Below are 22,483 nucleotides of genomic sequence, written 5' to 3'. Positions count from 1 at the left end.
ATCTACAATTTAGTTTAATGCTGACGGGACATAATTTATTCAAGGATTATCGATCGAGTCTAATGGGGGTCAAGGTCAATCAATCTGTTGGGGTGGTTGTTTGGCCACGTGTCATGGCATGAGGGGTGATTTACATAATCGATGGGGGAATTATTGATTCACGAGCGTGGGGAATTATGAAACAATATGGGCATGGAGTCATTAGGGAGAACACGTGGTTAATGGGGTCAATGACCTAAATTTCACAACAACAACAACGACCTTGACATTCGCTGAGAGCGTGCACTTACAACAACAACAACATCGACCATGGAACACCTGTGCTGTCGACCTCAATTCACCTATCGTGAATCAATAATTCCCCTTAGAAACAACAAATTAATTTCCCCTTTCTTGACAGATCAATCAATTAATGACATCATCTATCAGACTTTAAAAGTTTTCGCCTAGAAACGATTCTCCAGGAATAGATCCAAGTCATTAATGTCTTTGCCTCGGAAACAACTCTTTTGGTCGAACTCCAAAGGATATTAATAACCAAAGGACATGGAAACAATTAGGCAAGAAGCATCTTAGCGATGAATTGTTTTAGCGCGCGAAAAGGTTTCATATTAATTTGAAATGCGTTAGCGCAGAGATGCCAATAACAAAGGAACACGCTGAATTTACGTTTAGGGATTATTTGGGCGAAACCGTTTTAGACAGGTTATGGAACTATTTCGGCGAAACGGTTAGAGACATTTTAAAAGATGACTTTAGGAAAGATTTTAGAAGAGAATTTAATGGTGAAACTCTGTGGTCGTTATAATACACAAGTTTCATTTGAACAGTGTTGTGAGGTCCTCTAACCCAACCCCAAAGGGTTCCAATCCTCCTACCCCAACCCCGAAGGAAGCCCCCCGGTCCTCAAAAGCCTCCCAAGCTCCCAAAGGCCCTCCACCGGTCCCCAAATGTCCCCCAGGCCCCTAACTGTCCCCCCGGACCCTCAAAGGCCCCCCAAGCTCCCAAAGGACCACCGGCGCCCCCAAAGGCCCACCCAGACCCCCAAAGGCCATCCCCGGGCCCCCCAAAGGCCCATCAAGCTCCCAAAGGACCAACGGGGTCCCAAAGGTCCTACCCCGGCCCACAACTGCCCCAAATGACCTCCCGTGGTCCTCAAAGGTCCCCCGAGATCCCAAAGGACCACCGGCGCTCCACAGGCCATCCACCGGCCCCCCAATGAGACCTCGCCCCCCCAAGTCCCCACCCCAACACCCCATTCCCAACCCGGAACCCCCAGCCCATACCCCACGGCCCCACAGGGACCCCCGCCCAACCCAAGGACCCCCCGCCCTCAACGGACCCACAGAACCACAAAGGCTCTCCCCGAGCACCCGTCTTTCGTTGATGTGAGTCGTCTGAAACCTATGATTTGGGATGTGTAGTTTGCTACTTCAGGCTTTTCTGAGCAGGATTTCTTAGCCATTCGTAGGTGTGTGTTGACTGAAACCAATACTTTGGGATGAGTAGTTTGCTATTTCAGGCTTTTATGAGCTATGTTTCTTAGCCTTTCGTTGGTGTGTGTTGAGTGAAACTTATGATTTGGGATATGTAGTTTGCTTTTTGGACTTTTCGGAGTTGGATTTCTTAGTCTTTCATAGGTGTGTGGTGTCTGAAACCTATGATTTGGGATGTGTAGTTTGCTATTTTCGACTTTTCTGAGCTGGATTTCTTAGCCTTTCATAGGTATGCGTTGTCAGAAAATTATGATTTGGGATGTATAGTTTGCTATTTCAGGCTTTTCTGAGCTAAAGTTTTTTAGTATTTCGTAGGTGAATGTTGTCTGAAACCAATAGTTTGGGATGAGTAGTTTGCTATTTTTGACTTTTCTGAGCTAGGTTTCTTAGTCTTTCGTTGGTGTGTGTTGACTGAAACCGATGATTTGGGATATGTAGTTTGCTATTTTTGACATTTCTGAGCTGGATTTCTTAGTCTTTCATAGGTGTGTGTTGTATGAAACCTTTTATTTCGGATGGGTGGATTGCTACTTTTGACTTTTCTGAGCTGGATTTCTTAGCCTTTCATAGGTGTTTGTTGTCTGAAACCTATAGTTTGGGATGACTAGTTTGCTATTTTTGACTTTTCTGAGCTAGGTTTCTTAGCCGTTCATAGGTGAGTGTTGTCTGAAACCTATGATTTGGGATATGTAATTTGCTATTTCCGACTTTTCATAACCGGATTTCTTAGTCTTTCGTAGGTGTGTGGTGTCTGAAACCTATGATTTGGGATGTGTGGGTTGCTATTTTTTGACTTTTCTGAGCTGGATTTCTTAGCCATTCGTAGGTGTGTGTTGACTGAAACCTATGATTTGGGATGGTTAATTTGCTATTTTTGACTTTTCTGAGCTAGATTTCTTAGCCTATCATATGTTTGCCCTTTCAGAAAATTATGATTTGGGAGGTATAGTTTGCTTTTTGGCCCGAAATAGTAATTTACATATCCCAAATCCTAGGTTTCAGACAACACTCACCTAAGAACGGCTAAGAAACCTAGCTCAGAAAAGTCAAAAATAGCAAACTAGTCATCCCAGACTAAAGGTTTCAGACAACAAACACCTATGAAAGGCTCAGAAATTCAGCTCAGAAAAGTCAAAAGTAGCAATCCACCCATCCCAAATCATAGGTTTCAGACAACACACACCTATGAAAGACTAAGAAATCCCACTCAGAAAAGCCCGAAATAGTAATTTACATATCCCAAATCATAGGTTTCAGACATCATTCACCTATGAAAGACTAAGAAACCTTAGCTCAGAAAAGCCTGAAATAGCGAAACTACTCATCCCAAACTAGAAGTTTCAGATAACAAACGCCTATGACGGACTAAGAATCATAGCTCTGAAAAGTTCAAATAGCAAACTAAACATCCCAAATCATAAGTTTCAGACAACACACACCTATGAACGGCTAAGAAATCTAGCTCAGAAAAGTCAAAAAATAGCAAACCACACATCCCAATCATAGGTTTCAGTCAACACACACGTAGGAAAGGCTAATAAATCCAGCTCAGAAAAGTCAAAATAGCAAACTATGAATCCCAAATCATAGGTTTCAGTCAACACACACCAACGAAAGACTAAGAAACCTAGCTCAGAAAAGTCAAAAATAGTAAACTACTCATCCCAAACTATAGGTTTCAGACAACATTCACCTAAGAAATACTAGAAAACCTTAGCTCAGAAAAGCCTGAAATAGCAAACTACACATCCCAAATCATAATTTTCTGACAACACATACCTATGAAAGGCTAAGAAACCTAGCTCAGAAAAGTCGAAAATAGCACACTACACATCCCAAATCATAGGTTTCAGACATCACACACCTATGAAAGACTAAGAAATCCAACTCAGAAAAGCCCGAAATAGTAATTTACATATCCCAAATCATAAGTTTCAGACAGCATTCACCTACGAAATACTAAGAAACCTTAGCTCAGAAAAGTCTGAAATAGCCAACTACTCACCCCAAACTCGAAGTTTCAGACAACAAACACCTCTGAGTGACTAAGAATCCTAGCTATGAAAAGTCCAAAAAGCAAACTATACCTCCCAAATCATAATTTTCTGAAAGGACACACCTATGAAAGGCTAAGAAACCTTAGCTCAGAAAAGCCTGAAATAGCAAACCACACATCCCAAATCATACTGTTCAGACAACACATACCTATGAAAGGCTAATAAATCTATCTCAGAAAAGTCTGAAATAGCAAACGACACATACCAAATCATAGGTTTCAGACATCACACACCTATGAAAGACTAAGAAATCCATCTCAGAAAAGCCCGAAATAGTAATTTACATATCCCAAATCATAAGTTTCAGACAGCATTCACCTACGAAATACTAAGAAACCTTAGCTCAGAAAAGTCTGAAATAGCCAACTACTCATCCCAAACTCGAAGTTTCAGACAACAAACACCTATGAGTGACTAAGAATCCTAGCTATGAAAAGTCCAAAAAGCAAACTATACCTCCCAAATCATAATTTTCTGAAAGGACACACCTATGAAAGGCTAAGAAATCTAGCTCAGAAAAGTCTAAAATAGCAAATTAACCATCCCAAATCATAGGTTTCAGTCAATACACACCTACGAATGGCTAAGAAATCCTGCTCAGAAAAGCCTGAAATAGCAACCCACACATCCCAAATCATAATGTTCTGACAACACATACCTATGAAAGTCTAAGAAACCTATCTCAGAAAAGTCGAAAATATCAAACTACACATCCCAAATCATAGGTTTCAGACACTACACACCTATGAAAGACTAAGAAATCTAACTCAGAAAATCCCGAAATAGTAATTTACATATCCCAAATCATAAGTTTCAGACAGCATTCACCTATGAAATAGTAAGAAACCTTAGCTCAGAAAAGTCTGAAATAGCCAACTACTCATCCCAAACTCGAAGTTTCAGACAACAAACACCTATGAGTGACTAAGAATCCTAGCTCTGAAAAGTCCAAAAAGCAAACTATACCTCCCAAATCATAATTTTTTGAAAGAGCAAACATATGATAGGTTAAGAAATCTAGCTCAGAAAAGTCAAAAATAGCAAATTAACCATCCCAAATCATAGGTTTCAGTCAACACACACCTACTAATGGCTAAGAAATCCAGCTCAGAAAAGTCAAAAAATAGCAACCCACACATCCCAAATCATATGTTTCAGACACCACACACCTACTAAAGAGTAAGAAATCAGGTTATGAAAAGTCGGAAATAGCAAATTACATATCCCAAATCATATGTTTCAGACAACACTCACCTATGAACGGCTAAGAAACCTAGCTCAGAAAAGTCAAAAATAGCAAACTAGTCATCCCAAACTATAGGTTTCAGACAACAAACACCTATGAAAGGCTAAGAAATCCAGCTCAGAAAAGTCAAAAGTAGCAATCCACCCATCCCAAATCATAGGTTTCATACAACACACACCTATGAAAGACTAAGAAATCCAGCTCAGAAAAGTCAAAAATAGCAAACTACATATCCCAAATCATCGGTTTCAGTCAACACACACCAACGAAAGACTAAGAAACCTAGCTCAGAAAAGTCAAAATAGCAAACTGTTCATCCCAAACTATTGGTTTCAGACAACATTCACCTACGAAATACTAGAAAACCTTAGCTCAGAAAAGCCTGAAATAGCAAACTATACATCCCAAATCATAATTTTCTGACAACGCATACCTATGAAAGGCTAAGAAATCCAGCTCAGAAAAGTCGAAAATAGCAAACTACACATCCCAAATCATAGGTTTCAAACACCACACACCTATGAAAGACTAAGAAATCCAACTCAGAAAAGTCAAAAAAGCAAACTACATATCCCAAATCATAAGTTTCACTCAACACACACCAACGAAAGGCTAAGAAACCTAGCTCATAAAAGCCTGAAATAGCAAACTACTCATCCCAAAGTATTGGTTTCAGTCAACACACACCTACGAATGGCTAAGAAATCCTGCTCAGAAAAGCCTGAAGTAGCAAACTACACATCCCAAATCATAGGTTTCAGACAACTCACATCAACGAAAGACGGGTGCTCGGGGAGAGCCTTTGAGGGTCTGTGGGGCCCTTGTGGGCGGGTGGTCCTTTGGGCGCTCGGGGGGACCTTGGGGGACCGGGGGTTGGGCTTGGGGGTCGGGGGATGGCATTGGGGGGTCTGGGTGGGCTTTTGGGTGCCTGGGGGACATTTGGGGACCGGGGGAGGGCCTTTGGGGCGACGGTGGCCCTGTGGGAGCCCGGGGGACCTATGAGGACCAGGGGAGGGCATTTGGGGCAGTTGGGGGCAGGTGGAGGGCCTTTGGGACCCCGTTGGTCCTTTGGGAGCTCGATGGGCCTTTGGGGGGCCCGGGGATGTCCTTTGGGGGTCTGGGTGGGCCTTTGGGGGCGCCGGTGGCCCTTTGGGAGCTTGGGGGGGCCTTTGAGGGTCCGGGGGGACAGTTGAGGGCCTGGGGGACATTTGGGGACCTGTGGAGGGCCTTTGGGAGCTTGGGGGGCTTTTGAGGACCGGGGGCTTCCTTCGGGGTTGGGGTAGGAGGATTGGAACCCTTTGGGGTTGGGTTAGAGGACCTCACAACACTGTTCAAATGAAACTTGTGTATTATAACGACCACAGAGTTTCACCATTAAATTCTCTTCTAAAATCTTTCCTAAAATCATCTTTTAAAATGTCTCTAACCGTTACGCCGAAATAGTTCCATAACCTGTCTAAAACGGTTTTGCCCAAATAATCCCTAAACGTAAATTCAGCGTGTTCCTTTGTTATTGGCATCTCTGCGCTAACGCATTTCAAATTAATATGAAACCTTTTCGCGCGCTAAAACAATTCATCGCTAAGATGCTTCTTGCCTAATTGTTTCCATGTCCTTTGGTTATTAATATCCTTTGGAGTTCGGAAGAGTTGTTTCCGAGGCAAAGACATTAATGACTTGGATCTATTCCTGGAGAATCGTTTCTAGGCGAAAATTTTTAAAGTCTGATAGATGATGTCATTGATTGATTGATCTGTCAAGAAAGGGAAATTAATTTGTTGTTTCTAAGGGGAATTATTGATTCACGATAGGTGAATTGAGGTCGACAGCACAGGTGTTCCAAGGTCGATGTTGTTGTTGTTGTAAGTGCACGCTCTCAGCGAATGTCAAGGTCGTTGTTGTTGTTGTGAAATTTAGGTCATTGACCCCATTAACCACGTGTTCTCCCTAATGACTCCATGCCCATATTGTTTCATAATTCCCCACGCTCGTGAATCAATAATTCCCCCATCGATTATGTAAATCACCCCTCATGCCATTACACGTGGCCAAACAACAACAACAACAGATCGATTGACCTTGACCCCCATTAGACTCGATCGATAATCCTTGAATAAATTATGTCCCGTCAGCATTAAACTAAATTGTAGATGGCAGCACGGTGTTCGTCCCGGGTCAATAGGGTCACCTCTACTAATACATATTTACAAAACACTTTTCTCCTGAAATTTACTAATAAGTAGAAAGTTTTTTTCTCGCTACCCATAGATATCGGAATTATGTACTGGTTAAGTGCAAGTGCGATCATGACATTGAATATTTTCCATGAATAATTATTAAATCAAAGAAAAAGATCACTTGAAAGTAAAAAGCAATATTAAAGCTGAAAACGAACAGAAATCATGCCATATATGAGGAGCGCTGCCCCCTTTGGAGCCCCTCACTCTTTACGCTAAGGTTTGACTTTTTGTCCCAATTCTTTAAGAATGAGTGCTTAAACACAAAGGCAATTGAACTGGAAGTTAAAAAAGGGGCTTGTCCCCTTCATATACAGAATGATTTATGTTCGTTTTTAGTTTTGGCTTCACTCCTTACCTTCATGCAATTTTCTTTTATTTAAGTTCTGATCGTTTTTGAAATGACGCCAACGCCTATCAAACAAATGATGGAGGCTACTGCCCCAATAAAACCTTGCTACTTAAAAGTTAGCTTAAAACTTTGCCGGATAATTTAAAAACAATTCTGATACTTCATTTCTTTTATCGAACAGTTCGTGGTAACGAACTGTTCGATAGTAGCCGAACTGTTGGTTCAATAGTAGCCGTAACCCCAAAAAATTGAATTTTTATATCAATAGGGAAATAAAAATAATTGGATTTTTGTGCTGATTCCAGATATATAAGATTTATTAAGGTTAGCGTTTAGTTACCCATCAAAAGCTACGAGCCTTAGCAAATTTACCCAATTTTTTAAGAAAAGCGAAGAACCCCCCCCCCCCCCTAAAAAAATAAATAAACAAAAGTCAAGGAATCTTAATGAAAATTGCATCATCAGATTCAAAGTGTCAGAAAGCCCTACTCTAGAGGTTTCAAGCTCCTATCTTTAAAAATGTGGAATTATGTATTTTTTGCCAGAATAAACATCACGGATTCGTGTTTATATGATTTTCGCTTGTGCTTTTTGTCTGTCTTTTCCCCAGGACTGACCGTATTGAAATAATGGTCCTATAATATCGTGAGAGGGTCATTCAAACAGAAATAAAAATTTCTAGTGCCTTTTTTAAGTGGCCAAAACAATTGGAGTGAAACTAGCCCCCTCCACCGCCCTCTTTTTCCACGAAAACGTCCGATCAAAATTTTTAGATAACCTTTTTGTTCAGCATAGTTTAGGGGTTCAATAACTATGCCTTTGGTGACAACATGAAACCCTCCCGCCCCTGAGGAAAGGGCTGTAAGTTATGAAATTTGCCCGTTGTTCACGTATAGTATTTGTTATTGGGAAGTATAAGGACATTTTTTGGTGCCGTGGGAGGTTTTACTGCTGGGGTGGAGATTTTTCACGGGGAGAGTTTTCCGTGGAAATTGAATGGGGGGGGGGGGGACTTTCTAGGATAAATATTATACTCGGGGAATTTACCAGAACTCCTATTCGGAATTCTTTTTATTTGTCATACTTTCTCTTTGCCGCCTCAATTTTACATGTGGGGTAATTTCTAGCGGGATTAGAATTGTACGGACGATTTTTCCATGGGGGGACTTTTTGCAGCAGAAATTATTCACGGGAGATTTTCCCACGGGAATAACTTTCCATTGAGGGGAGAGCCGTTTCAAGGAAATTTTTCCACAGAGTGGGGGGATTTCTGGCATCATTTTAAAAACAAGCAGAAATAAAAGTCTTTTTCAAATAACAATATTCTAAGGAGATTTTTTCAAGGGCTATCTTCCGCAGGAAACTTTCTGGGTGAAATTTTCAACGGAGATGGATATGTCCAAGTCAGGGTCATATCCAAGAGTTTTCGGGAGAGTAGGGGGACATTTCTGGAGGGGGTTCAGACCCCCCCCCCCCCCCTGGATACAGCCTTGGTCCGGAAGAATTTTCTGGGCGGTGGTATTTTACGTGTCATGAACTTTTTATGGGGGATTTTCCGTGGGGGAGGGAATTTTTCGTGGAGTGGGAGCTAAATTTCTGGCATTATTTTAATAAAACAATCAGAAATTGGAAAAAAAACCAGATCTTTTTCATCTGAACCTAAGGAGCAACATTAAAACTTAATACGAACAGAAATTAATCGGTGTATGAGAAGAATTGCCCCGTCCTCAATACCTCACTCCATTTACTAAAGTTTAACTTTTTGTCTCAATTCTTAAGAATTATCCTTGAAACACAAAAGCCACTTAGAAATGAAATTAGAATACGACGTTTCAAACAGTTCGTGGTAACGAATTGTAAGATAAGGAGTGACTTGGCTCAATAGTACCCAAAATTCTAGAAAACAGAATTTTGATACCAATAGATGGATCAAAAGAAAAATATTTTTATGTCAATTTTAAATATATAAGTTTCATCAAGTTTTGTCCAACCCTTCAAAAGTTTCGAGCCTGCGAAAATTTGCCCTATTTTGAATAAAGGAAGAAACACCCCCTAAAACTCATAGAATCCTGATGAAAATCACACCATCAGATTCAGTGTATCAGCGAACCCTACTTTAGACGTTTCAAGCTCTGATCTGCACAAATGTGGCTTATTTCTATTTTTTGCCACAAGAAAGATCACGGATACGTGTTTATTTTATTTTTTTTTCTTTTCTTTTTCAAGGGGGTCATCGTATCGACTCAGTAGTCCTAGAATTTCGTGAGAGGGCTCATTCAAACGGAAATTAAAAGTTCTAGTGCCCTTTATAAGTGACCAAAAAAATTGAAGGGCAACTAGGCCCCCTCTTAAGCTCATTTTTTTCCGAAAGTCACCGGATCAAAATTTTGAGATAGCCATTTTGTTCAACATGAGTAGAGGAGGGGGTGTTACTCCGGACAGGAGTCCTTATATGGGCATAGAATACGGACAGGAGTCCTTATATGGGCATAGAGTCATTAGGGAGAATGATTGCGTAATGGGGTCAATGACCTCTTTCACCAGGCGTGTTTTTGGCACGCCCTCAGCGAATGTCAATGTTGTTGTTATTGTTTCCGAGGCAAAATGCCAAGGTCAATGTTGTTGTTGTTTTGAACAGAGTCATTAGGGAGAACACGTGGTTAATGGGGTCAATGTTGTTGTCGTTCGAAGCAAAGTTAATGACACTTCCTTCCTGTTCGAGGCAGATGTTATGATCCAGAAATAGTATTTGTTGTTGTTATTCGAGCCAAATGTTATGAGGTTCCGGGAAACAGTTAATGACATTTCCTTCCTGTTCGAGGCAGATGTTATGATCCGGAAATAGTATTTGTTATTGTTATTCGAGCCAGATGTTATGAGGTTCCGAGAAACAGTTAATGACATTTCCTTCCTGTTCGAGGCAGATGTTATGATCCGGAAATAGTATTTGTTATTGTTATTCGAGCCAAATGTTATGAGGTTCCCGGAAACAGTTAATTAATGTCTGACAGATGACGTCAAGTTAATTAATGTCCTTGCATTTCCAAAGAGAATTGTCACCGAGAAACAGTTAGATCACACATGATGTCATGATTGATTGATTGGCACAAAAGGGGAATTAATTTGTTGTTCTATAGAGAATTGATTCACGAAAGGGAAATTAATTTGTTGTTTCTAACAAGAGAATCGTTTCCGAGCAGACGTATTGATCTTAGCACGCGAAAAGGTTTCCAAATAATTTGAAATGCATTGGCGCAGAGATGCCAAACAAAAGGAACATGCCGAAATTCCGTTTAGGGTTAATTTTGGCGAAACCGTTTTAGCTATTTTATGGAACTATTTCGGCGAAACAGCTAGAGACATTTTAAAAGGTGATTTTTGAAGAGATTTTGGAAGAGGTTTTGAGTGTGGTCGTTATAATACACAAGTTGTATTTTAACAGTGTTGTGAGGTCCTCTACCCCAACCCCAAAGGCTTGTCATAACCCCCCCCAAACCCCCAGGAACCCCCCGGTCCGCAAAGGCCCACCCAGACCCCCAAAGGCCCACCCAGACCCCCAAAGGCCATCCCCGGGCCCCCCAAAGGCCCATCGAGCTCCCGAAGGACCAACGGGATCCCAAAGGCCCTCCACCGGTCCCCAAATGTCCCCCAAGCCCTCAACTGCCCTCCCTGTGCCCCCAAGGCCCTCCCTGGGCCCCAACGGCACGCCCAGGGCCACAACGGCCCGCCCTGGGCCCCAACGGCCCCCCCCCGGCCCCCCACGGGCCCCCCAAGGTCTCAAAGGGCCTCCGGAGCCCCCAAAGGCCCACCCAGACCCCTACAGGCCATCCCCGGGCCACCCACAGGCCCTCCCCAGGCTTCGAAAGGCCCTCCCTAGATCCCCAAAGGTCCCCCCGGCTCCCAACTGGCCCCCCGGACCTCCAAATGCCATACCCCCGCCCCCCAACGGCCACCGGCCACCCCAAGGACCAACCGGGTCCCAAAAGGCCCCCAGACCCCAAAAAAGCCATACCCGAGCCCCAAAAGCCCTCCCCGGTCCCCAAAGGTCCACCAGACCCCCAAAAGCCCTCCCTGTGCCACAAAGGCCATCCCCGGGCCCCCCAAAGCCCCATCGAGCTCCCAAAGGACCAACGGGGTCCCAAAGGCCCTCCACCGGTCCCCCCATGTCCCCCAGGGCCCCAACTGCCCCCCCCCCGGACCTCCAAAGGCCCACAGGGCTCCCAAAAGACCACCGGGCTCCCAAGGGCCCTCCCCCGGTCCACAAAGGTCCCCCAGGGCTCCCAAAAGACCACTCAATCCTCAAGGGCCTCCGGATCCCCAAACGCCCTCCCTGGGCCCCAAAGGTCCTCCCCCGGTCACCATACATGCACACACAAACTTACACACACACAAAAACTTACACACACACACAAAAACTCACACACACACACGAAAACTTACACCCACATGAAAACTTACACACACACGCCAAAACTTACACACACGAAAACTTACATGCACACAAAAACTAACATGCACACAAAAACTAACACACACACACACACAAACAAAACTTACCAACACAAACACAAAAAAAATGACACACACACACGCCAAAACTTACACACACACAAAAACTTAAACACACACACACACACACACACACAAACTTACAAATTAACACAAAAAAACTCACACACACACTCACAAAAAATTTCAAACACACACACACACAAAAAACTTACACACACACACACACACACACGAAAACTTACACACACACGCCAAAACTTACAAACACAAAAACTTACACACACACACACACACACAAAAACTTACACATGCACACAAAAACTTAAATTCACACAAAAACTTAAAAGCACAAAAAAACTAACACACGCACACACAAACACAAACAAAAAATACTTAGACACACACAAAAAAAAAAACAAACCCACACATAACAAAAAATACACAAACACAAACACTAACAAACACACACACAAAAACTTACACATGAACACAAAAAACTCACACACACACTCACAAAAACTTACACACACACACACACACACTCACAAAACTTACACACAAACACACACACACGAAAAAAAACACACACACTCAAAAACTTACACACACACACACACACACACACACACAAACTGACACACACACAAAAACTCACACACACACACACACAAAAACTTACACATGCACACGAAAACTTACATGCACACAAAAACTTACATGCACACAAAAACTAACACACACACACACACACAAAACTGACAAACACACACACAAACACACGAAAACTCACACACACACGCCAAAACTTACACACACACACAAAAACTTACACACACACACATACACAAAAACTTACACATGAACACAAAAAACTCACACACATCCACAAAAACTTACACACACACACACACACACTAAAACTAACACACACACGCAAAGACTAACACACACAAAAAAAAACACACACACACAAAAAAAAAAAAAAAAAAAAACTCACAAAAAAAAAATCACACACACAAACACAAAAAAAAAATAACACAAACACACACACACACGCAAACTTACACACACAATCAAAAACTTACACACACAAAAACTTACACACACACACACAAAAACTTACACCCACACTCAAAAACTTACATGCACACAAAAACTTACATGCACACAAAAACTTACACACACACAAAAACTTACACACACACAAACAAAAAACTTACATCCACACACAAAAGCTTAGGCACACAAAAACTTACACACACACACAAAGGCTAGACACAAAAAACTTACACGCACACACAAAAACTTACACCCACACGCAAAAACTTACATGCACACAAAAACTTACATGCACACAGAAACTTACACAAACGCACAAAAACTAACACACACACACACAAAAACTTACACATGCACACGAAAACTTACACACACACACACGAAAACATACACACACACACAAACACACACACACACACACACACACACACACACACACACACACACACACACACACACAAACTTACACATGCACACGAAAACTAACATGCACACAAAAACTTACACACACACACACACGAAAACTTACTCACACACACGTCAAAACTTACACACACAAAAGCTTAGACACACAAAAACTTACACACACACACACACACACACACAAAAAAACTAACAAACACACCACAAAAATAAAAATAAAAAAAAAAATTAAACATACACACACACACAAACTTACACACACACACACACACAAAACTACCACAAAAAAAAAACTTACACACACACACACAAACTTACACACACACACACACACAAAACTAACACACACACAAAAAACCATATACACACAAAAAATAACACGCACACAAACACACTTACAAACACACTCAAAAACTTAAATTCACACAAAAACTTACATTCAAGCAAAAACTTACATACACACACAAAAACTCAAGCACACACACACACAAAACTTACATACACACACAAACTAAAACACACAAAAAAACTAACACACACACAGACACACACAAACAAAAAAACTTACACATGCACACACAAAACTTACATCAACAAAAAAAATCTAAGAAACACAAAAACTTACACACACACACACAAAAACTTAGACCAACACACAAAAACTTACATGCACACACAAACTAACATGCACACAAAAACTTACGCACACACAAAAACTTACACACACTCACAAAAACTTACACACACACACACAAAAGCTAACACACACACACTCAAGAAAACATACACACACACTCCAAAACTAACACACACACTCAAACACTTACACACAGACAAAAAAAAACTGACACACACACACACACAAAAACTAACAAATGCACAATAAATATTACAATAACTCGAAAAATGACATTCACACAAAAACTAAAACACACAAACACACACACACACACACAAAAACTTACACACACTCTAACAAACATACACCCACAAACACACTTACACACACAAACACACACACACACGCAAAAACTAACACAAGAACACAAAAAAACACACGCACACACACGCACGAAAACTCACACACACACGCCAAAACTTACACACACAAAAACTTACACATGCACACTAAAACTTACACACACACACACACGAAAACTTACACACACACGTCAAAACTTACACACACACACACACACAAACACACAAACTTACACACACACACAAACTTACACACACACACACACACACACAAAAAACTAACACATGCACACTAAAACTTACATGAACACAAAAACTTACATGCAAACAAAAACTTACACACACACACACACAAAAAACTTACACACACACACACACACGAAAACTCACACACACACCTCAAAACTTACACACACACACAAAAACTTACACACACACACATACACAAAAACTTACACATGAACACAAAAAACTCACACACACATGCACAAAAACTTACACACACACACACACACACACACACAAACTTACACACACACACACAAGAAAAATTACACACACGACAACAATTAAATACACAGAAACTTAGACACACACACACACACACACACACACGCAAGCATACACACACACACACACAAAAAACTAACACACAAAAAATCTAACACACACACACACAAAAACAAACATACACAAACACACAAAAAACTTATATCCACACTCAAAAGATTATACACAAAAAAAATTACACACACACACAAAAACTTACACACACACACGCCAAAACTTACGCACACACAAAAACTTACACACACACACACACAAAAACTTACACATGCACACGAAAACTTACATGCACACAAAAACTTACATGCACACAAAAACTTACACACACACACACACACACACTCACACACACACACACACGAAAACTTACACACACACACATACACACACACACACACAAAAACTTACACATGAACACAACAAAAATTCACACACACACACACAAAAACTTACAAACACACATGCACACACAAAACTTACACACACACGCACGAAAACTCACACACACACGCCAAACTTACACACACAAAAACTTACACACATACACACACACACACACACACACAAACTTACACACACACACACAAAAATCACACATACAAACACACACACAACCACGAAAACTGACAAACACACGCAAAAACTTACACCCACACTCAAAATCATAGACACACAAAACTTACACACACACACAAAAACTAAAACCCACACCCACAAACATACATGCACACACAAACAAACAAGCACACAAAACTTACACACGCACAAAAACTAACACACACGCACAAAAACAAACACACACAAACAAAAACTGACACACACACAAACTAACACACACACACACACACACACACAAAAAAACTTACACATGCACACGAAAACTTACATGCACACAAAAACTTACACACACACACACACACACATGAAAACTTACACACACACGTCAAAAATTACACACACAAAAGCTTAGACACACAAAAACTTACACACACACACACACAAAAACTTACACCCACACGCAAAAACTTACATTCACACAAAAAATTAAATTCACACAAAAACTAACACACACAAACACTTTCATACACGCACAAAAACATACACACACACACAAAAACTTACACACACACACACACGAAAAATTACTCACACACACAAAAACTAAAACACACACACGCCAAAACTTACACACACACACAAAAACTTACACACTTACCATATCACAGTTACATTGTCTTAATTTTTCAAATTTCATTTGAATTTCTGTCGTGAAATGCAAGAGTTGGAATATTTCAGTAGTGACTTGTTGTGCTTTACCTTCTCACAGTTACATTCTCTTGATTTTTCCAAGTTCATGAAATGCAAGAGTTGGAAAATTGGGGTCTTAGTCCACCAGCCCGAATGGTGGAAATCCACTAGCTCAGTATTGGGGTCCCACTCCACCAGCCTGAACTGTGGAAATCCACTAGCTCAGAATTGGGGTCACACTCCACCAGCCTGAATGGTGGAAATTCACTAGCTCAGAATTAGGGTCTTAGTCCACCAGCCTGAATGGTGGAAATCCACTAGCTCAATATTGGGGTCTCAGTCTACCAGTCTGAATGGTGGAAATTCACGGTTTAAGTTAGGTTAGGTTAACTTATCATGTGCGCTCATGATACGTTAACCTAACCTTTTCCGGCGAGTATGGTTAGGTTAGGCTAGATTAAGTTAGGTTAGGTTAAGTTAGGTTAGGTTAGCCCATGTACGCTTCACTTAGGTTAGCTTAGGTTAGGTGAGAGCCAGGCAAAAAGTTAGGTGTATGATTAGGTGAGGTTCGATTAGATTAAATTCGGTTAGGTGATGTTAGGTTCGGATAGGTTAGCCTCCGTTCGCGCGCGGACATAGGCGAAACTTGCCTATCCTAACTTAACCGAACCTAATTTAATCTAACCTAACCTAACCTAATCATACACCTAACTTTTGCCTGTCTCTCACCTAACCTAAGCTAACCTAAGGGAAGCGTACATGGGCTAACCTAACCTAGCTTAACCTAACTGAATCTATCCTAACCTAACCAGACTCACCGGAAAAGGTTAGGTTAACTTATCATGAGCGTACATGATAAGTTAACCTACCCTAACTTAAACAGTGAATTTCCACCATTCAGACTGGTAGACTGAGACCCCAATATTGAGCTAGTGGATTTCCACCATTCAGGCTGGTGGAATAAGACCCTAAGACTCAGCGCGTGCATGTCCATCAGTAAGTCTATTGGACAGCGACCCCCATCTCGTGCTAGTGAAGGTCCATCATTCAGGCTGGTGGACTAGGACCCCAATTCTGAGCTAGTGAAGTTCCACCGTTCAGGCTGGTGGAGTGGGACCCCAATACTGAGCTAGTGAATTTCCACCGTTCAGGCTGGTGGAGTGGGACCCCAATACTGAGCTAGTGGATTTCCACCATTCGGGCTGGTGGACTAAGACCCCAATTTTCCAACTCTTGCATTTCATGAACTTCGAAAAATCAAGAGAATGTAACTGTGAGAAGGTAAAGCACAACAAGTCACTACTGAAATATTCCAACTCTTGCATTTCACGACAGAAATTCAAAAAAAATTTGAAAAATTAAGACAATGTAACTGTGATATGGTAAGTGTGTAAGTTTTTGTGTGTGTGTGTAAGTTTTGTAGTGTGTGTGTGTAAGTTTTCGTGTGTGTGAGTAAGTTTTCGTGTGTGTGTGTGTGTAAGTTTTTGTGTGTGTGTGTAAGTTTTTGTGCGTGTATGCAAGTTTTTGTGTGTGTAAGTTTTTGTGTGCATGTAAGTTTTTGTGTGCATGTAAGTTTTTGCGTGTGGATGTAAGTTTTTTTGTGTGTGTGTGTGTGTGTGTAAGTTTTTGTGTGTCTAAGCTTTTGTGTGTGTAAGTTTTGACGTGTGTGTGTAAGTTTTCTTGTGTGTGTGTGTGTGTGTGTGTAAGTTTTTGTGTGCATATAAGTTTTAGTGTGGATGTGTAAGTTTTTTTGTGTGTGTGTGTGTGTGTGTGTTTTAGTTTTTGTGTGTGTGTAAGTTTTTGTGTGTGTGTGTATGTTTTTGTGCGTTTGTGTAAGTTTGTGTGTTTGTTTAAGTTTTTGTGTGGATGTATGTTTTTGTGTGCATGTAAGTTTTTGCGTGTGGGTGTATGTTTTTGTGTGTGTGTGTAAGTTTTGTGTGTCTAAGATTTTGTGTGTGGGTGTAAGTTTTTGTGTGTGTTTGTAAGTTTGTGTGTGTTTGTGTGTGTGTGTGTGTAAGTTTTTGTGTATGTGTGTGTAAGTTGTGTGTGTGTGTGTGTGTGTCTGTGTGTCTGTGTGTAAGTTTTTGTGTGTGTAAGTTTTGGCGTGTGTGTGTGTGTTTTCGTGGGTGTATGTGTAAGTTTTGTGTGTGCTTGTGTGTTTGTAAGTTTTTGTGTTTGTGTGTGTGTGTGTATTTTTTTTGTTTTATAGTTTTTTTTTTTGTGTGTGTGTGTGTGTATTTTTTTGTGTGAGTGTTATTTTTAGTGTGTGTGTGTGTGTGAGTTTTTTTTGTTTATTTGTGTTTAAGTTTTTGTGTGAATGTAATTTTTTGTGTGAATGTAAGTTTTCGTGTGCTTGTGTAATTTTTTGTGTGTGTGTGTGTGTCAGTTTTTGTGTGTTCGTTAGTTTTTGTGTGTGTGTGTGTTTGTATGTTTGTGTGTGTGTAGGTTTGGGTGTGTCTCAGATATTGTGTTTGGATATTAGTTTTTTGTGTGTTTGTGTATGTTTGTGTGTGTGTGTGTGTATTTGTTTGTGTGTGTAAGTTTTTTGTGTGTGTGTGTGTGTATTTTTGTGTGTGTGTGTGTGTGTGTGTGTGTGTGTCTATTTGTCTTTGTTTGTATTTTATTTCGTGTGTGTGTATTTTTTCGTGTGTGTGTGTGTGTAAGTTTTGTGTGTGTGTGTGTGTGTGTGTGTGTAAGTTTTTGTGCATGTGTGTGTGAGTTTTTTTGTGTTCATGTGTAAGTTTTTGTGTATGTGTGTGTGTGTAAATTTTTGTGTGTGTGTGTAAGTTTTGGCGTGTGTGTGTGAGTTTTATTGTGTGTGTGTGTGTGTATGTAAGTTTTGTTTGTGTGTGTGTGTGTAAGCTTTTGTGTGCATGTAAGTTTTTGTGTGCATGTAAGTTTTCGTGTGCATGTGTATGTTTTTGTGTGTGTGTGTGTGTGTGTGTGTGTAAGTTTGTGTGTGTGTGTCAGTTTGTGTGTGTGTGTGTGTGTGTGTGTGTAAGTTTTGGCGTGTGTGTGTAAGTTTTCGTTTTTGTGTGTGTTTAAGTTTTCTTGTGCTTGTGTTTGTTTGTGTTTGTGTAAGTTTTTGGGTGTTTGTTTTATTTTTCGTGCGTGTGTGTGCGTGAGTTTTTTGTGTTCATGTGTTAGTTTTTGTGTGTGTGTGTTTGTGTGTGTGTGTATGTTTTTGTGTGTGTGTATGTTTTTTCGTGTGTGTGTTTGTTTTTGTGTTTGTGTGTGTGTGTGTGTGTGTAAGTTTTTTTGTGAATTTAATTTTTTTTGTGAATGTTAGTGTTAGTGTGAATGTGTTATTTTTTGTGTGTGTGTGTGTGTAATTTTTTTTGTGTGTGTGTGTTAGTTTTGGAGTGTGTGTGTAAGTTTTGGCGTGTGTGTGTAAGTTTTCATGCGTGTGTGTGTGTGTAAGATTTTGTGTGTGTGTAAGTGTTTGTGTGTGTGTGTGTTTGTGTGTGTTTTTGTGTTCTTTTAAGTTTTTTCGTGTGTGTGTTTGTTTTTCTGTGTGTGTGTGTGTGTGTGTGTGTAAGTGTTTTTTTGTATCTGCTATTGGTTGTTTTTGTTTTTTATTGTGTGTGTGGTATTGTTCGTGTGTGTTTGTTTAATTTTTTGTGTGATTTTGAGTTTTATTGTGATTTTGTTAGTTTGTGTGTGTGTGTGTGTGTGTGTGTGTGTGTGTGTGTGTGTGTGTGTGTGTGTGTGTGTGTGTGTGTGTAATTTTTTGTGTGTGTGTAAGTTTTTGTGTGTGTGTGTGTGTAATTTTTTGTGTGTGTGTGTGTTATTTTGTGTGAGTTTGTGTAAGTGTTTGTGTGTATGTAAGTTTTTGTGTGCATGTAAGTTTTTGCGTGTGGGTGTAAGTTTTTGTGTGTGCGTGTATGTTTTTGTGTGTCTAAGACTTTGTGTGTGTGTGTAATCTTTGGTTTGTGTCATATTTTGTGTGTTTGTTTTAGTTTTTTTTGTGTGTGTGTGTATTTTGTTTTGTTTGTGTAAGTTTTTTTGTGCCTGTAAGTTTTTGTGTGAATTTAAGTTTTTGAGTTTGGATGTAAGTTTTTGTGTGTGTGTGTAAGTTTTTGTGTGTGTTAGTTTTGGGTTGTGTGTGTAAGTGTGTGTGTGTGTGTGTGTTTGTTTGTGTTATTTTTTTTGTGTGTGTGTGTGTGTGTTTGTTTTTGTGTTTGTGTGTGTGTGTTTGTCTCAGTTTTTGTGTGTGTTAGTTTTGGCGTGTGTGTGTAAGTTTTCGTGTGTGTGTGTGTGTGTGTAAGTTTTTGTGCATGTGTGTATGTTTTTTTGTGTTCATGTTTAATTTTTTGTTTATGTTTGTGTGTTTCAGTTTGTGTGTTTGTGTGTAAGTTTTTGCGTGTTTGTGTGATTGTTCGTGTGTGTGTGTGTGTGTGTTTGTAAGTTTTGTCTGTGTGTGTGTGTGTGTAAGTTTTTGTGTGCATGTAAGTTTTTGTGTGCATGTAAGTTTTCGTGTGCATGTGTAAGTTTTGTGTGTGTGTGTGTGTGTGTGTGTGTGTCAGTTTGTGTGTGTGTGTAAGTTTGTGTGTGTGTGTGTGTGTGTGTGTGTGAGTTTTGGAGTGTGTGTGTAAGTTTTAGTGTGTGTGTGTGTTTGTTTTAGTGTGCTTGTGTAATTTTTTGTGTGTGAAATTTTTGGCGTGTGTGTGTAAGTTTTCGTGTGTGTGTGTGTGTGTGTGTAAGTTTTGTGAGTGTGTGTGTGTGTGTTTGTAAGTTTTTGTTAGTGTGTGTGTGAGTTTTTTGTTTTCATGTGTAAGTTTTTGTGTGTGTGTTTGTAATTTTTTGTGTTTGTGTAAGTTTTGGTGTTTGTATGTGTGTGTGTTTTTGTTTGTGTTTTTTTTGTTTGTGTGTGTGTGTTTTTGTTTGTGTGTGTGTGTAAGTTTTTGTGTGAATTTTAGTTTTTGTGTTAATGTAAGTTTTAGTGTGCTTGTGTAAGTTTTTTTGTGTGTGCGTGTGTGTGTAAGTTTTTGTGTTTGTTAGTTTTTGAGTGTGTGTGTAAGTTTTCGTGTGTGTGTGTGTGTGTTTGTTGTGTGTGTGTGTGTGTGTGTGATATTTTTTTTGCGTGTGTGTGTGTGTTTTTTTGTTTTCTTGTTTTAGTTTGTGTGTGTGTGTGTGTGTGTGTGTGTGTATTTTTTTTTGTGTGTTTAATTTTTTTCGTGTGTGTTTTTTATTTTTTGTTTGTTTGTGTGTGTCATTTTTGTGTGAGTGTGTGTGTGTGTAATTTTTTGTGTGAATGTAAGTTTTTGTGTGCATGTAAGTTTTCGGGTGTGTAAGTTTTGGGGTGTGTGTGTTTGTTTTCTTGTGTGTGTAAGTTTTCGTGTGTGTGTGTGTGTTTTTGTGTGTGTGTGTTAGTTTTTGTGTGTGTGTAAGTTTGTGTGTGCATGTATGGTGACCGGGGGAGGACCTTTGGGGCCCAGGGAGGGCGTTTGGGGATCCGGAGGCCCTTGAGGATTGAGTGGTCTTTTGGGAGCCCTGGGGGACCTTTGTGGACCGGGGGGGGGCCCTTGGGAGCCCGGTGGTCTTTGGGGCGCCCGGGGGGCCGTTGGCGGTCCGGGGGGGCCAGTGGGGGCCCGGGGGCACATTTGGGGACCGGTGGAGGGCCTTTGGGACCCTGTTGATCCTTGGGGCGCTCGATGGGGCTTTGGGGGGCCGGGGGTGGGCCTTTGTGGCACAGGGAGGGCTTTGGGGGGTCTGGTGGACCTTTGGGGACCGGGGAGGGCCTTTGGGGCTGTGGTATGGCCTTTTTGGGGTCTGGGGGCCCTTTGGGACCCCGTTGGGCGTTTGGGTGGCCGGTGGCCCTTGGGGGGCGGGGAGACGGCCTTGGGGGGTCGGGGGGGGCAGTGGGGAGCCGGGGGGACGTTTGGGGACCGAGGGCGGGCGTTTGGAAGCCTGGGGTGGGCCTTTGGGGGGCCCGGGGATTGCCTTTGGGGGTCTGGGTGGGCCTTTGGGGGCTCCGGAGGCCCTTTGAGACCTTGGGGGGGCCTTTGGGGGGCCGGGGGAGGGCCTTGGGGGCACTGGGAGGGCCTTTGGGGCCCAGGGAGGGCCTTTGGGGCACAGGGAGGGCCTTTGGGGCACAGGGAGGGCAGTTGAGGGCTTGGGGGACATTTGGGGACCGGTGGAGGGCCTTTGGGATCCCGTTGGTCCTTCGAGAGCTCGATGGGCCTTTGGGGGGCCCGGGGATGGCCTTTGGGGGTCTGGGTGGGCCTTTGGGGGTCTGGGGGGGCCTTTGCGGACCGGGGGCTGCCTGCGGGTTTGGGGGGGGGTATGAGAAGCCTTTGGGGTTG

At 41.4% G+C, this 22,483-nt stretch overlaps 1 protein-coding gene across 3 annotated transcripts in view; it reads right to left on the bottom strand.

The window, feature by feature from the left end:
* Positions 1-22,483, bottom strand: part of LOC148949316 (retinol dehydrogenase 14-like) — a 136,752-nt gene that overhangs the window by 20,632 nt on the left and 93,637 nt on the right. The gene's annotated exons all lie outside the window — the stretch shown is intronic.

This window comes from Artemia sp. Qi Xiang Cuo, chromosome 8 (genome assembly GCF_049724085.1).
Source record: "Artemia sp. Qi Xiang Cuo chromosome 8, ASM4972408v1, whole genome shotgun sequence".
NCBI lineage: Eukaryota > Metazoa > Arthropoda > Branchiopoda > Anostraca > Artemiidae > Artemia > Artemia sp. Qi Xiang Cuo.
The sequence above is the reverse complement of the archived record's forward strand: the minus strand, read 5'-3'. Positions and strand labels throughout refer to the sequence as shown.